This window comes from Capsicum annuum, unplaced genomic scaffold, assembly GCF_002878395.1.
Source record: "Capsicum annuum cultivar UCD-10X-F1 unplaced genomic scaffold, UCD10Xv1.1 ctg81560, whole genome shotgun sequence".
Taxonomy (NCBI): Eukaryota; Viridiplantae; Streptophyta; class Magnoliopsida; order Solanales; family Solanaceae; genus Capsicum; species Capsicum annuum.
In genome coordinates this window covers 174,680-185,946 of record NW_025892289.1, presented here as the reverse complement: position 1 = coordinate 185,946, position 11,267 = coordinate 174,680, and positions in this window count along the sequence as shown.

Below are 11,267 nucleotides of genomic sequence, written 5' to 3'. Positions count from 1 at the left end.
AAAGTTTTCCACATTCTCTTTCTTTACTTCTTTTAGAGAAACAGCTTTGTCCCATTTTGAAAAGTAATCAGTTGTAACTTGGATGTATAAATGTCCAACGAAAGATTTTGGTAATTGATCTAGGGTGTATATATATGTCCAAACACCTCTATTTACCCATATTTGTATTTGTTTTGAGAATAAAAATTGATCTAATTATATTGAATTATAAGCTAAATTGTGTTTCATGGCTAACCGATGTGATTAGAGATACAGGGTAAATTTCTCATGGATTCGAAAGAAAATTGAATACATATCATAAAGATGCAAAAGACCATGTTGATCAGAGTAAAAACATTATAGATACACGAGAATAAGGATAAAAGAATGGAGCTAAGGATTGATGAAAGAAAGAGAGGAAATGGAAAAAATTCCAGTGACGTGATGGTATCTCAATATGTCGCTTCGATTGGTAATAAGTGTGCCTTAGCCAAAATTTGAAGAGCAACTTCCAGTGCATCGACGCGATGTCAATGCATCGCGTCGATGAGTATGTTTAGTGCCTTAGAAAAAATTTCATCTGCAACTTACAGTGCATCAATACGATGTCAACGCGTCACATCGATGCAAAAATTTTTACACTTAGTCATATTTTTAGGAGAAAATTCTAGTGACACGATGCAATGTCAACGCGTCGCATCGTGTGGTAAAGAACTTGACTTAGCCTAATTTTAAAGGTAAATTACAGTGCATCAACACGATGTTGATGTAACACGTTGGTTGTGTTGACGCGATTATCAACGTGTTGCGTCAATGCTTCAGATCAAATGAAATTTTTCCAAGTATAACAGGAACACGTGAGCACAATTCCAAACACTTTTTGGCAAACATAGCAGCAGCTAAAAAGCATAGAATTCCTTTTTTTTAGGGTTCTTATTATTTCTTTTGAACTTCTTTACCTAAAGACTAATTTTGGGTATGATTAATTACTTGTTTTTGATGTTTAATTCAAACATAAGTGGCTAAATACCCTTGTTCTAGGGTTGAGGTCAAGAACATGATTACTCTTTGATATTCTTTATGCAGTTTGATCCATATTTATGAGATATGAACAATAATTGATTTTTCATTGTGTAGTTGATTTCTTCCCATAAATAACATATTTTAGGGTTGCAATTCTGAAGATGATGTACTTATTAGCGAGTGTTTGATATGAAGATATTTATACTTCTTTTGCATACAGAAATTTAAAATTTTGGCTCATATGACAAGTCAAATCCCTGAAAAAGTAACTTATGCAATACCGTATTTAGAAGCCTATTTATTTCGTAATTTAGATAAGAATTACATTGTGGTACTAAAATCTTCGAAAGAGGGGGGGGGGGGTGATATTTTAGTAGGTAAATAATACTTCAAGCGGTGAAAGAATTGGTGTATGCTTCGAAGGTAGATTATTACGAGATATACGTGGTATTCATGTATCTATTTCAAAAGAACCTTGTCTAATTTTTTATTTGAGGGAGAGTTGACAGGTGTCAGGATATTAAGAATTATGATGTACTAATAAAGATGTAACGCCCCGGAAGTACCCCAAGACGTCACACAGTACTTAAGACTACTAATAGCCCTAAGCTAACCCATGATATCTATATCTTAAAACTCACATGAAAAGTGAACTAACATATATAGAAACTGAAGGTAAACAATTCCATGGTTTAATGTAAATCTTTAACTTTGGAAACCTTAAACAAACTCCTTGAACTTAAAACATACATAGTCTGACAAGCCTCTAATACTGACTAGAGAGCTACTGGGGCAGATCCCAGCTAATCCAAACATAAATGGAAATCAAATAACTAAAGTACTTCCATCAACGAATAAGAGTCTGATAAACTGAGTCCTAAGACTATAAGGACTCACAAAGTTGGGATGCAGGTGATGATGCTCGTAGTCAATCGTGTTGCTAGAAATGAGCACCAAAAAATACATTATAAGACAATGTAGCATATAGATATATATGCGGGTCATTACCTCTGGAATTTTCGGAGTATGTGGGGGTGAATGCAAAGTAAAACAAGAACTGAATATATATGTAAACTTTCAAATAATGCATGCTAAGCGTAAAAACTCACCTTGAACTTGAGTAAAACTAAAGATTGCAAGATCATAAAACATGGATAATGATGCATAAGAGTAAACTTAGTGAGCCATAACACTTAGGTTCTGAAATTTTTACCCTTATTCTTTCTTATGGGAGATTCTTTTAACCGACATAATAGATGTGAGCTATCATGGAGTCCAACAACTTACCCATATTGTGTAGAGTTGTTCTACCTTGCCATCGGGATATAACCTTAACTTAAGTGATCACTATACTTTATCCATATTAGGAAAAATCTTAACCTACAGTGGCTCGTAGTTTCCAGAAATTTAGGATATGCTCATACGCATTTCCTTCTCGGTGCTAAATACTACTCCCATAATACATATATGCTCATACTTAAGAAATCCACCTTAAGTAGCGTAAACGTTTATGGACTAAAAGCCTATTATGCTTCTATTTTACTTTAAATCCTACTCAATATGGATAATTTGTGGATTTCATGTCTTATCTTTAGATCGAAAGATCAAGCTTTCATGAATCATGCTATAATGCATATGACTGGAACTTCGAAAGGCTTAAACTTTCTTATGAACTTAATGCTTCTTCTTGAATCATGGAACTCTTACTTCTTTTTATAACACTTATGACAAAATAACAGGCTCAATACCCTTATAGAAGTCTTTTATTAGAATCCAAATCAAAGTAAAAAAAACTCAAATCACAATATCAATCTTATAGTTCAAATATGAGTAAATTTAACCTTTATGCATCTTTAGCCTTAAAATCATATGATAATGGTATACTTCAATACATGAGAATTTAAGGGACGAGCCCTAATATAAATCATGCAAATTCAAGCTTAAAATCATGCTTTTGGGGCACAAGAATGGAAGATTAACCTTGTTCAAAAAATCCCACACACCTGAAATTGCTTAACTTATGAAAAAGACTTGAACTTTGAGACTTGAGAGATGACTTGGTGAGAGAAACCCTAATATTGATATTCTTGAAGATAAGAGGAGAAAAGATATTGTTAATTGACTGAAGAATAGAGGAAAATAATGTCCCTTTAATGTTATAAGTCGTGGGTTAGGAGTTATAAGAGGGGAAAAGACCAAAAGGCTCCTTAACTGAACATTACAAAAATTGACCGACAGTCGTGATGAGTCAACTATACAACTCGTATGATGAAGATACGAGTTAGTCTTATGACTCGTAAGCTTGACAAGATTAAAGATGATATACACTGGACAACATATGAGTCTAAAACTACGACTAGTAACATCTCAATACGACTTGTATCCCCCACTCGTAACTTGGACAGAATCTTAGGGAGCCTACACTACTGAACTCATGACTTTACTTCATACAACTTGTACCATGCTTGACGATTTATAGGGTCAACTTATAACTTGAAAAAAATTCAAATCACCCCACACTGCCATAGGTACGACTTACTACATACGACTTGTATGTTGTATGTACGACTCAAGAGAATGATTCGTATATTTCACAAAGGCTTTTAGACACGGTGTATTACAATATCTCCCCCTTGGAAACAATCATCCTTGAATGTGATTTATTCAGGATTTGGAAAAGAATTAACACACCTACACCGAACTTATAACCAAGCTTATATCTATCACAATGATCCGATTTCTCACAACATAAGACATGACTTAAGTATACTTAAACAGACTTAACGAGAAAGGTTTTTGGATGAAAATAAATATTTGCCTTCGGTAGGAACTGAGTTGGAAGAAAAGAGATAAGGATACTTAGTCATCATGTCTGCTTCAGCTTTTCAGGTAGCCCCTTCAACCAATTTGTTTCTCTAAAGAACCTTTACTGATGCTACTTCTTTATTCCATAGCCTTCAGACCTGCCTATCATATATCTCCACAGGAATCTCCTTATACGGTAAGTTATCTTTGACCCCAATACTCTCTAGGGAAACTACTAAGGACGGATCTCCAATGCACTTCTTAAGCATTGATACATGGAACACTGGGTGAACTACAACAAACTCTGATGGAAGGTTCGAATCATAAACCATATCTCCTATACATCTTAGTATCTCATACATACCAACAAACCGGAGACTCAACTTTCTTTTTCTTCCAAATCTCACTATCCCCTTCATTGGCGATACTTTCAGGAATACCCAATCCCCCACTTCAAAAATGAGTTCTCTTCTTCTTACATCTACATATGGCTTCTAACGACTCTGAGAACTCTTTAATCTTTTATGAATCAACTGAATTTTTTCCATAGCTTCAAGAACAGAATCTGGCCCAATCAATGCCACTTCACCTACCTCAAACCATCCTATAGGTGATTTGTACCTATGTCTGTGCAATGCTTTAAATGGAGCCATCTGGATGCTAGCATGATAACTATTATTATAAGTAAACTGATTCAAAGGTAGGTGGTTATCCCAAATTCCTTTAAAGTATAAAACACATGCTCTCAACATGTCTTCTAATGTCTGAATGGTGCGTTCAACCTGGCCATTAGTCTGCGGTTGAAAAACAGTAGTAAGCTTAACTTTTGTACCAAGTTCTTTCTGAAAAGACTGCCAAAACTGTAAAGTAAACTATGTGCCTCTGTCTGAAATGATGGATAAAGATATTCTATGAAGCCTTACTAACTTGCATAAATACATTTTGGAATAATCTTCTGTGGTATCTGAAGTCTTAACAGGTAGGAAATGAGCTGATTTAGTCACTCGATCAACTATGACCCAAATTGATTCATGTTAACGTCTTGGATGAGGCAACCCTGTGATAAAATCCATATTCACTATTTCTCACTTCCAAATAGGAATTCTGATCTACTGTAGTATACTATGCGGTCTCTGGTGTTCAATTTTAACCTGCTGGCAATTCGGGAACTTGGCCACAAACTCTGTTTTGTCCATCTTTACCATTCCACCAATAAGTTTCCCATAAGTCGCGATACGTCTTAGTAGCACCCGGATGAATGGAATACCTTGAATCATGAGCATCAGCTAGTATCCCTTTCCTCAACCCATCTATTCAAAACACAAAGCTTACCTTGATACCAAAGTACACCATCTCCCTCTTAGGAGAAAACCTCAATGGTCTGCTGCTGGACTTCTTCTAATATTGGCTAAATATGGGATCATTTCGCTGATTTTTCTTTACTTCCACTACCAAATATAATTGAACCATTTTGAACGATTACTACCCCATCATCAGTGTGGATCAAACGTACTCCCAAACGGGATAATCTATGCACCTCCTTAACAAATTATCATTATTCCTTTTTTACATGAGCCACACTGCCCATGGACAACCTACTCAGTACGTCAGCCACCACGTTGGCCTTACCCGTATGATAAAGCACATTCATGTCATAATTTTTCAATAACTCTAACGACCTTCTCTGATAAAGATTCAGTTCCCGCTGAAATAATATATACTAAAGACGTGGTTAGTAAAAACACCAACGTGCACATAATAGAGGTAGTGTCTCCAAATTTTCAAGGCAAACACCACGACAACTAACTCCAAGTTGTGGTTGGGTAATTCTTTTTGTGATCCTTAAGTTTTCTAGAGGCATAATCTATCACTCCTATTTTGCATCAACACACAACTCAACCCAACTATAGAAGCATCACAATACACCATGAAGCTATCTAACCCTTCCGGTAAAGCTAACACTGGAGCCAAAGTCAATCTATCCTTCAACTCTTGGAAACTCTTCTTAAATTTATCCGACCATATAAACTTCACTTTCTTTTGGGTTAGCTTAGATAATGGTGCGAATATAGAGGAGAACCCTTTAACAAATCTTCTATAATACCCATCCAAACATAAAAGCTCATGATATTGGATGGAGTGATGGGTCTGGTCTAGTGCTTCACTACATTAGTCTTCTGAGGATCTACATGAATACCAACCAATGAAATGACATACCCTAAGAAGGTAACAGATTTCAACCAAAATTCATATTTACCAAACTTTGCATATAATTAACTGTCCTTAGAGGTCTACAGTACTATTCCCAAATGGTCTGCATGTCCCTCCTTACTCCTAAAATACACCAGTATGTCATATAAATACAATGACAAATATGTCCAAGTACTACTTGAAGACCTTGTTTATCAAATCCATAAAGGTTGCAGGAGCATTTGTCAGTCCAAACGACATACCCACAAACTCAAAATGGTCATACATTTTTGGAAAGCTATTTTCAGAATGTCTTACTCCCCAACTTTCAACTGATGGTATCTCGACCTAAGGTCAATCTTAGAAAACCACCGGGAACGCTGAAGTTGATCGAACAAATCGTCGATTCTAGGAATGGGATACTTGTTCTTGATGGTAACCTTGTTTTGATATCTATAATCTATAAATATTCTGAGAGTGCCATCTTTCTTACACACGAAAAGGACCAGAGCACCCCACAGAGAAATACTGGGTCCAATGAAACTTTTATCTAAGAGGTCCTTAAGTTGCTCCTTTAATTCTTTATGTTCGGCCGGAGCCATATGATATGGAGGGATAGAAAGGGGTTATAGATATGGAGCCATATGATATGGAGGGATAGAAAGGGGTTATAACTTATTACAAAATGACTATAATGCCCTTAATGAACCAAGACAAAGGGGTGGCCTTGGAGTGTGCATATTGGACGACTTTGAAGTGTTGGAGACTTGTTCTCTACACTTTAAAGCTTGTTCCGTTGGTTGGCCAGCCACTCGAGCTCGAGCCTTTACGTATTGGTCCACAATCATGATTGTACTTGTATCAATTTATGTCTTTTTGTGCACCGAGTCGGATCAAATGGATTAAATTAAGATGTATTTTATTTTTAAAAATGAGGCATTTAACGTTGATTTGGGATTTTCGATTAAGAAATAATACATTTGGAAGGTTTCTTAGCAACTGGGTAAAGTTGACCCTAAAGTATGACATCAAGGGTAAATTTGATCCCAAAGTATAACGAAGGATATATTTAGTCAATTTTTCAAAGTAGAGGGGTAAATTTGGCCTCAAAATATGACAACGAGGGTAAAATTAATTCCACAATATGACGAAGGGTATATCTAAGTAATTTCTCAAAGTAGAGAGCTAAATTTGACCATTTTCGAAAAAAAGGTATCTATATCTATAATCTATAATCTATATCTATATCTATAATCTATAATCTATATCTATATCTATATCTATATTTATAATATATTAAAAGTGTGAGGGCCTTAAAAATATCGTTTGAACTTTTTGCCCTTCATTAAAAGTATTTGATTTAGACAAAATCATCTTTTCACTATTTTTTTAATATTTAAGAGTTGAAAATTAACTAAATATATTTATGATAATATATGGACAAAACTCAATGCCTACAGTCTTAATTCTAATTGTACCCAAAATCCATCCTAATCAACCCCATAATAATACTCCTATGATCCAACCTTATATTAATTACTTATTTTAGGACTTGGACTTTAATTTAATTCCTTTCTATTCTAAGAATCCTACACTATATAGTTCACGTGGAAAGACTCATCAGTAGTAGGTTTTTATTTGTTAATGGAATTCTTTTACTTTCAACCTCATTATAAGTTAGGAGTATTAGTTTTCAATGAAATTCTTTTACTTTCAACCTCATTACAAGTTAGGAGTATTAGTTTTCAATCAATTTCAAGGGTTTCTATTTTGTCGATAAAATTCTGATAGATTCCTTTATTTTTTTTCTTATTTCGAGTTGTTTTCTTATATTCATTATTATAATTTTTTAGTTAAAGCTTTAAAGATTATATATGATTAATAATCGACAATGAATTCCCACTCGTGTTTCTATTTCAATTGAAATTATGATCGACAAATTAGAAGAAATAAAGTATGTTGCTACCAAATAAAGTAGTCAAAAAAAATCAAAGGTGTATCTCTTTCTTTTTTTTCTGACTTTATTTAATTGTGACTTAATTACGATTATATTATTTAATTATATTTTGAAATATTATTCATTGAGTCAAGTTGAAAATATGCCTCTACACCAAGGATTATAATTGTCGTGGTGTAAGGGTATATGGCCCGCCTCAATAAGATCAAAAAGGTGTTGTGAGGACTTTAGTGGAACCAAAAGAAGGAAAAGAAATGAGAAAGAGATAAATAAAGAGGGGTTTATCTTAATTATGTTAATGTACTAAAGACTTTAATGGAACCAAAAGAAGGAGAATAAATGAAAAAGAGATAAATAAAGAGGAGTTTCTCTTAATTATGTTAATGTGCTAAATGACTTCAATATTACATCCTGTTTGTCATTATTTCCTAAAAACTTTTCTCAATTATTAATGAAAATCAAGGATCGTCTTTTGCTCCAATTTTATTTTGAAAAAGTTGTTCATGGAATTAATCACTTGTAATATTATTTATTATAATTTTTAATTATATATTTTTATATAGATTAAAATTTTAAAAAATGGCTCTTAAATATATTATTCATATTTGTGAGAGTAAGATATTGTTTCATTAAATTTACACTATTTAACCTACCAAAAAGATGAAAAAGATTAGGTGTCATACTTAGATAACAAGTAAAATCTATCCTTACTGAAAGTCATCAAAATTAATGAAACTTTTCCGTATTAAAACCCATTAGAATTAAATAATACTTTCAACTTAATGTACTAACTACAAGGAGTGATGTTCGTATTTAGCACTAACCAATTATTCTATATGAATATAGATTTCCAATTTTTTTGATTAAGAAAATAATTATATAAGGTAAAGTATTAGTAATTGGTTTTATAATTCTAAATATTAGGATTTTCTTAATTATATAAAGATTTTAAGCATGGCAAACTGAAGATTTCTATTCGATGATGATAAAATTATTTGAGGTAGTATTTTTTCTATTAATATCGTCTTTTCACTATTTTTTTCTAATATTTAAGAGTTTAAAATTAATTAAATATATATTTATGATAAAACTTTTTCTTATTAGAAGTTATCAGGATTAATGACAACTAATACTTCTTTCATTAGTTTAAAAATTTTAAATCGACTGAATTTGATTTTAAGAAGATTTCAAAGATCTAGAAATAAATATAAAAGCGTTAGAATAAGAAAAGTTTAAGAAGTATCAAAATTTTAAAAGTTTGAAGTACGTAATAAGAATATAATCAATGATTTTGTAAAGATTTGACATTAAAAACAAGGAAAAATTTTAAATATAGAAAAAGAAAAAGAACCGTACCAAAAATATGGTTCAAATTGATGCGTCTCTTAGCCTCTGGTAGAAAGGGAAAAAGGTACTGCATGAGAAATGCAAAAGTGATATCCACCAATCACTTGAAACTTCTGGTGGTAAAATATATAATTACATTAAAATATATGTTTATATTTACATTATTATATTAAAGTGTGAAAAATCTTTGAAAAATGATTTAAAATTTTACACTTTATTAAAAATCTCTGCAATACATAAAATTATTTAATTTTAAATAATTAAATGCTACACGTGTGAGGCACGTGCGGTTAAACTAGTTATATTAAAAATGTGAAGGGCCTTAAAAATGTTGTTTAAAATTTTTGACCTTCATTAAATGTCTCCGCTTTAGACAAAATCATCTTTTAATTATTTTTCAAAATTATTATTAATATATATAAAGAAGTTTAAATTTATAAAATTCATTAAATTTATTATTTTATAGGAATTTTGATAGGATTAGGATTCCTTAAACTACCAACTAATTAATATTATGTCCATTACCACCGTGGGTTGAAAATTCGGTTTAGGTTACATGTAGATTGTTCTTAGTTTTACTTGTGTTGACAATCATGTCTCTAGTAACTAGTAAATCGCTTAGATCTTTGTTATGATTATATTTCTTCTGATTTCGTTTCTAGATTTTTTTCTTGAAGTATTACTGTACTTTAATGGCTATCTGCAGAGTTGGATGGGAGAATTTTTCTCACCCATGTTGCAGTTATGATAAAAAAAGTGATTGTTTCATTTTCATGTTTGCATAGCTTGATATCTATTAAATAGAATAATCATGTAATAAGCCAATATCCAAAACCTTACTTCATAAAAACCCAACAAAACAACGATCTGTACACCTAGAATTGCCAAAAACAATGATTATTCTCAAAGAACTAAAACCTTTCAAACACTAACAATAGTGTAACTAAGATAACACAATTCTCTTATACATAGATGCAACAGTGCACTCAGCCTCTTGTAAATCATATTTCTGTGCAAGAGGTGTGGATATATATATATATATATATATATATATATATATATATATATATATATATATATCAATTAGAGGCGTTACTCATCTTTGATTTTCAATCTCTAAAATCTCTTGAGGTTAGTATATTAATTATTTTTCTTCCAATTAGTTTATTAAGTGTCTATTTAATATTGTTGTCCTTCTTCTTTAGTTTTGGTGTTGCTTGTTTTTTTTACAATCATAAAATCAAGGTAAAAGTCTCTAGACATATCCCCAAAAGTGAAAACTCTGGAAAGAAAGTGGAGACAAAAGTAAGTAAAAGTCAATACTTTTAGTTTTTTTTTTTTTTTTGAATCTATGTTAGGTGATTCAAATATTAAGTTTTATGTTTTTTTTTCCAGTTCTAATGTCTCTCCTTATTCATTATATTATTATCATTACATTTTTAGATGTTGTACCTATATTAGTTTGTAGGTATATATAGACACATAATTTATGAATTTATGGTAGGTGATTCAAAGATCAAATTTTCTATACCGATTTATGGTAGGAAATGCCTCCTAAACCCGAGTCTATGGACACTCCACCCATTTGATCCCGGTAATCATTTGAAGCATGGTGATGCGAATGTCTTTTGGAATAGCTTAAATGTGCATGGAATGTATAACCTTCCTATCTCGGCTTTCAGGCTTATTTTTTGTTCCAAGAAGAGTCTATGTTTTCCACTTGATGAGCAACTCTTGATACTTGTTTCTTGTCACACTTATGGGATACACTAGTTGACTCTTTCTTGGGAGGGTATTCGGGTAAGAGGGATGTTTGGGTGTATGTGAAGTTTGAGCCACCTTGGCAAGATGCTATGTTTGATTACACTTCTCTTTTTTTATCTTGTTTCTTGTCACACTTTGATGGATGAACAAGTACTTCTTTTGGTGCTTAGAAGGGTATCCTTTTTCCTAAGGTCCCATGGCA